This window comes from Vicugna pacos, unplaced genomic scaffold, assembly GCF_048564905.1.
Source record: "Vicugna pacos unplaced genomic scaffold, VicPac4 SAC-SAT, whole genome shotgun sequence".
Lineage (NCBI taxonomy): Eukaryota > Metazoa > Chordata > Mammalia > Artiodactyla > Camelidae > Vicugna > Vicugna pacos.
In genome coordinates, this window is record NW_027328721.1 from 48104491 (window position 1) to 48111048 (window position 6558).

Genomic DNA, 6558 nt, shown 5'->3' on the forward strand with positions numbered 1-6558 from the left:
ACAGAGAAATTAGGAAAAGCCTCAGGGAAGATGAGATTAGGCATTCCGTTAGAACCCACGAGCTGCCCACCGTTGGTGGAACCTCCCCACCCTCAGGATTCCGGAACCATTTTCAGTGCGTGGGGGAGCTCGAGAGACAACTCCACGAAGCTCTCTTCAGTCACAGGTGTTCCATGCGCGGGGAAGTCCGAGAAATAACTTCCCTGACCTTGGGGAGGCAGCTTCTGACACTGGGATATCCTGCAATCACCCCTAGCATTCCCTGGCACAGAGACATTAGGAAAAGCTTCAGGGGAGACGAGCTTAGGCATTCCGTTAGAACCCACGCGCTGCCGACCGTTGGTGGAACCTCCCCACGCTCAGGATTCCGGAACCATTGTCAGTGCGTGGGGGAGCTCGAGAGACAACTCCACGCAGCTCTCTTCAGTCACAGGTGTTCCCTGTTCGGGGAAGTCCGAGAAATATCTTCCCTGAACTTGGGGAAGCAGCCTCTGACACTGGGATATCCTGCAATCACCCCTAGCATTCCCTGGCACAGAGATATTAGGAAAAGGCTCAGGGAAGATGAGCTTAGGCATTCCGTTAGAACCCACGCGCTGCCGACCGTTGGTGGAACCTCCCCACGCTCAGGATTCCGGAACTATTTTCAGTGCGTGGGGAAGCTCGAGAGACAACTCCACGCAGCTCTCTTCAGTCACAGGAGTTCCCTGTTCGGGGAAGTCCGAGAAATACATTCCCTGACCTTGGGGAGGCAGCCTCTGACACTGGGATATCCTGCAATCACCCCTAGCATTCCCTGGCACAGAGACGTTAGGAAAAGCCTCAGGGAAGATGAGCTTAGGCATTCCGTTAGAACCCACGCGCTGCCGACCGTTGTTGGAACCTCCCCACGCTCAGGATTCCGGAAACACTGTCCGTGTGTGGGGGAGCTCGAGAGACAACTCCACGCAGCTCTCTTCAGTCACAGGTGTTCCCTGTCCGGGGAACTCCAAGAAAAACCTTCCCTGAACTTGGGGAGGCAGCCTCTGACACTGGGATATCCTGCAATCACCCCTAGCATTCCTTGGCACAGAGACATTAGGAAAAGGCTCAGGGGAGACGAGCTTAAGCATTCCGTTAGAACCCACGCGCTGCCGACCGTTGGTGGAACCTCCCCACGCTCAGGATTCCGGAACCATTGTCAGTGCGTGGGGGAGCTCGAGAGACAACTCCACGCAGCTCACTTCAGTCACAGGTGTTCCCTGTTTGGGGAAGTCCGAGAAATACCTTCCCTGATCTTGGGAAGGCAGCCTCTGACCCTGGGATATCCTGCAATCACCCCTAGCATTCCCTGGCACAGAGACTTTAGGAAAACCGTCAGGGGAGACGAGCTTAGGCATTCCGTTAGAACCCACGCGCTGCCGACCGTTGGTGGAACCTCCCGACGCTCAGGATTCCGGAACCATTGTCAGTGCGTGGGGGAGCTCGAGAGACAACTCCACGCAGCTCTCTTCAGTCACAGGTGTTCCCTGTTCGGGGAAGTCCAATAAAAACCTTCCCTGAACTTGGGGAGGCAGCCTCTGACACTGGGATATCCTGCAATCACCCCTAGCATTCCCTGGCACAGAGACATTAGGAAAACCCTCAGGGGAAACGAGCTTAGGCATTCCGTTAGAACACACGCGCTGCCGACCGTTGGTGGAACCTCCCCACGCTCAGGATTCCGGAATCATTGTCAGTGCGTGGGAGAGCTCGAGAGACAACTCCACGCAGCTCTCTTCAGTCACAGGTGTTCCCTGCTAGGGGAAGTCTGAGAAATACCTTCCCTGACCTTGGGGAAGCAGCCTCTGACACTGGGATATCCTGCAATCACCCCTAGAATTCCCTGGCACAGAGACATTAGGAAAACCCTCAGGGGAGACGAGCTTAGGCATTCCGTTAGATCCCACGCGGTGCCGACCGTTGGTGGAACCTCCCCACGCTCAGGATTCCGGAACCACTGTCAGTGCGTGGGGGAGCTCGAGAGACAACTCCACGAAGCTCACTTCAGTCACAGGTGTTCCCTGTTCGGGGTAGTCCGAGAAAAAGCTTCTCTGACCTTGGGGAGGCAGCCTCTGACACTGGGATATCCTGCAATCACCCCTAGCATTCCCTGGCACAGAGACATTAGGAAAACCCCCAGGGGAGACGAGCTTAGGCATTCCGTTAGAACCCACGCGCTGCCGACCGTTGGTGGAACCTCCCCACGCTAAGGATTCCGGAACCATTGTCAGTGCGTGGGGGAGCTCGAGAGACAACCCCACGCAGCTCTCTTCAGTCACAGGTGTTCCCTGTTCAGGGAAGTCCGAGAAATACCTTCCCTGACCTTGGGGAGGCAGCCTCTGACACTGGGATATCCTGCAATCTCCCCTAGCATTCCCTGGCACAGAGACATTAGGAAAACACTCAGGGGAGACGAGCTCAGGCATTCCTTTAGAACCCACGCGCTGCCGACCTTTTTTGGAACCTCCCCACGCTCAGGATTCCGGAACCATTGTCAGTGCGTGGGGGAGCTCGAGAGACAACTCCACGCAGCTCTCTTCATTCTCAGGTGTTCCCTGTTCAGGGAAGTCAGAGAAATACCTTCCCTGACCTTGGGGTGGCAGCCTCTGACACTGGGATATCCTGCAATCACCCCTAGCATTCCCTGGCACAGAGAAATTAGGAAAAACCTTAGGGGAGACGAGCTTAGGCATTCCGTTAGAACCCACGCGCTGCCGACCGTTGGTGGAACCTCCCCACGCTCAGGAATCCGGAAACATTTTCATTGCGTGATGGAGCTCGAGAGAGAAATCCACGCAGCTCTCTTCAGTCACAGGTGTTCCCTGTTCGGGGAAGTCCGAGAAATAACTTCCCTGATCTTGGGGAGGCAGCCTCTGACACTGGGATATCCTGCAATCACCCCTAGCATTCCCTGGCACAGAGACATTAGGAAAACACTCAGGGGAGACGAGCTAAGGCATTCCGTTAGAACCCACGCGCTACCGACCGTTGTTGGAACCTCCCTACGCTCAGGAATTCGGAACCATTGTCAGTAAGTGGGGGAGGACGAGAGACAACTCCACGCAGCTCTCTTCAGTCACAGGTGTTCCCTGTTCGGGGAAGTCCGAGAAATACCTTCCCTGACATATGGGAGGCAGCCTCTGACACTGGGATATCCTGCAATCACCCCTAGCATTCCCTGGCACAGAGATATTAGGAAAACGCTCAGGGGAGACGAGCTTAGGCATTCCGTTAGAACCCACGCGCTGCCCACCGTTGGTGGAACCTCCCCACGCTCAGGATTCCGGGGCTATTGTCAGTGCGTGGGGGAGCTCGAGAGACAACTCCACGCAGCTCTCTTCAGTCACAGGTGTTCCCTGTTCGGGGAAGTCCGAGAAATACCTTCCCTGACCTTGGGGAGGCAGCCTCTGACACTGGGATATCCTGCAATCACCCCTAGCATTCCCTGGCACAGAGATATTAGGAAAAGCCTCAGGGAAGTTGAGCTTAGGCATTCCGTTAGAACCCACGCGCTGCCCACCGTTGGTGGAACCTCCCCACGCTCAGGATTCCGGAACCATTTTCAGTGCGTGGGGGAGCTCGAGAGACAACTCCACGAAGCTCTCTTCAGTCACAGGTGTTCCATGTGCGGGGAAGTCCGAGAAATACCTTCCCTGACCTTGGGGAGGCAGCCTCTGACACTGGGAAATCCTGCAATCACCCCTAGCATTCCCTGGCACAGAGATTTTAGGAAAACCCTCAGGGGAGACGAGCTTAGGCATTCCGTTAGAATCCACGCGCTGCCGACCGTTGTTGGAACCTCCCCACGCTCAGGATTCCGGAACCATTGTCAGTGCGTGGGGGAGCTCGAGAGACAACTCCACGCAGCTCTCTTCAGTCACAGGTGTTCCCTGTTCGGGGAAGTCCGAGAAATAACTTCCCTGACCTTGGGGAGGCAGCCTCTGACACTGGGATATCCTGCAATCACCCCTAGCATTCCCTGGCACAGAGACATTAGGAAAACACTCAGGGGAGGCGAGCTAAGGCATTCCGTTAGAACCCACGCGCTGCCGACCGTTGTTGGAACCTCCCTACGCTCAGGAATCCGGAAACATTGTCAGTAAGTTTGGGAGGACGAGAGACAATTCCACGCAGCTCTCTTTAGTCACAGGTGTTCCCTGTTCGGGGAAGTCCGAGAAATACCTTCGCTGACCTTGGGGTGTCAGCCTCTGACACTGGACTATCCTGCAATCACCCCTAGCATTCCCTGGCACAGAGAAATTAGGAAAACCCTCAGGGGAGGCGAGCTTAGGCATTCCGTTAGAACCCAAGCGCTGCCGACCGTTGGTGGCACCTCCCCACGCTCAGGATTCCGGAACCATTGTCAGTGCGTGGGGGAGCTCGAGAGACAACTCCACGCAGCTCTCTTCAGTCACAGATGTTCCATGCTCAGGGAAGTCCGAGAAAAAACTTCCCTGACCTTGGGGAGGCAGCCTCTGCCCCTGGGATATCCTGCAATCACCCCTAGCATTCCCTGGCACAGAGACATTAGGAAAAACCTCAGGGGAAACGAGCTTAGGCATTCCGTTAGAACACACGCGCTGCCGACCGTTGGTGGAACCTCCCCACGCTCAGGATTCCGGAATCATTGTCAGTGCGTGGGAGAGCTCGAGAGACAACTCCACGCAGCTCTCTTCAGTCACAGGTGTTCCCTGCTCGGGGAAGTCCGAGAAATACCTTCCCTGACCTTGGGGAAGCAGCCTCTGACACTGGGATATCCTGCAATCACCCCTAGCATTCCCTGGCACAGAGACATTAGGAAAACCCTCAGGGGAGACGAGCTTAGGCATTCCGTTAGAACCCACGCGGTGCCGACCGTTGGTGGAACCTCCCCACGCTCAGGATTCCGGAACCACTGTCAGTGCGTGGGGGAGCTCGAGAGACAACTCCACGAAGCTCACTTCAGTCACAGGTGTTCCCTGTTCGGGTTAGTCCGAGATAAACCTTCTCTGACCATGGGGAGGCAGCCTCTGACACTGGGATATCCTGCAATCACCCCTAGCATTCCCTGGCACAGAGACATTAGGAAAACCCCCAGGGGAGACGAGCTTAGGCATTCCGTTAGAACCCACGCGCTGCCGACCGTTGGTGGAACCTCCCCACGTCAGGATTCCGGAACCATTGTCAGTGCGTGGGGGAGCTCGAGAGACAACCCCACGCAGCTCTCTTCAGTCACAGGTGTTCCCTGTTCAGGGAAGTCCGAGAAATAACTTCCCTGACTTTGGGGAGGCAGCCTCTGACACTGGGATATCCTGCAATCTCCCCTAGCATTCCCTGGCACAGAGACATTAGGAAAACCCTCAGGGGAGACGAGCTTAGGCATTCTTTAGAACCCACGCGCTGCCGACCTTTTTTGGAACCTCCCCACGCTCAGGATTCCGGAACCATTGTCAGTGCGTGGGGGAGCTCGAGAGACAACTCCACGCAGCTCTCTTCAGTCACAGGTGTTCCCTGTTCAGGGAAGTCCGAGAAATACCTTCCCTGACCTTGGGGTGGCAGCCTCTGACACTGGGATATCCTGCAATCACCCCTAGCATTCCCTGGCACAGAGACATTAGGAAAACCCTCAGGGGAGACGAGCTTAGGCATTCCGTTAGAACCCACGCGCTGCCGACAGTTGGTGGAACCTCCCCACGCTCAGGATTCCGGAAACATTGTCAGTGCGTGGGGGAGCTCGAGAGAGAACTCCACGCAGCTCTCTTCAGTCACAGGTGTTCCCTGTTCGGGGAAGTCCGAGAAATAACTTCCCTGACCTTGGGGAGGCAGCCTCTGACACTGGGATATCCTGCAATCACCCCTAGCATTCCCTGGCCAGAAACATTAGGAAAAGCCTCAGGGGTGACCAGCTTAGGCATTCCGTTAGAACCAACGCGCTGCCGACCGCTGTTGGAACCTCCCCACGCTCAGGATTCCGGAACCATTGTCAGTGCGTGGGGGAGCTCGAGAGACAACTCCACGCAGCTCTCTTCAGTCACAGGTGTTCCCTGTTCGGGGAAGACAGAGAAATATCTTCCCTGACCTTGGGGATGCAGCCTCTGAACCAGGGATATCCTGCAATCACCCCTAGCATTCCCTGGCACAGAGACATTAGGAAAACCCTCAGGGGAGACGAGCTTAGGCATTCCGTTAGAACCCACGCGCTGTCGACCGTTGGTGGATCCTCCCCACGCTCAGGATTCCGGAACCATTGTCAGTGCGTGGGGGAGCACGAGAGAAAGCTCCATGCAGCTCTCTTCCGTCACAGGTGTTCCCTGTTCAGGGAAGTCCGAGAAATACCTTCCCTGAGCTTGGGGAGGCACCCTCTGACACTGGGATATCCTGCAATAACCCCTAGCATTCCCTGGCACACAGACATTAGGAAAAACCTCAGGGGTGACGAGCTTAGGCATTCCGTTAGAACCCACGAGCTGCCGACCGTTGGTGGAACCTCCCTACGCTCAGGAATAAGGAAACATTGTCAGTAAGTTTGGGAGGACGAGAGACAACTCCACGCAGCTC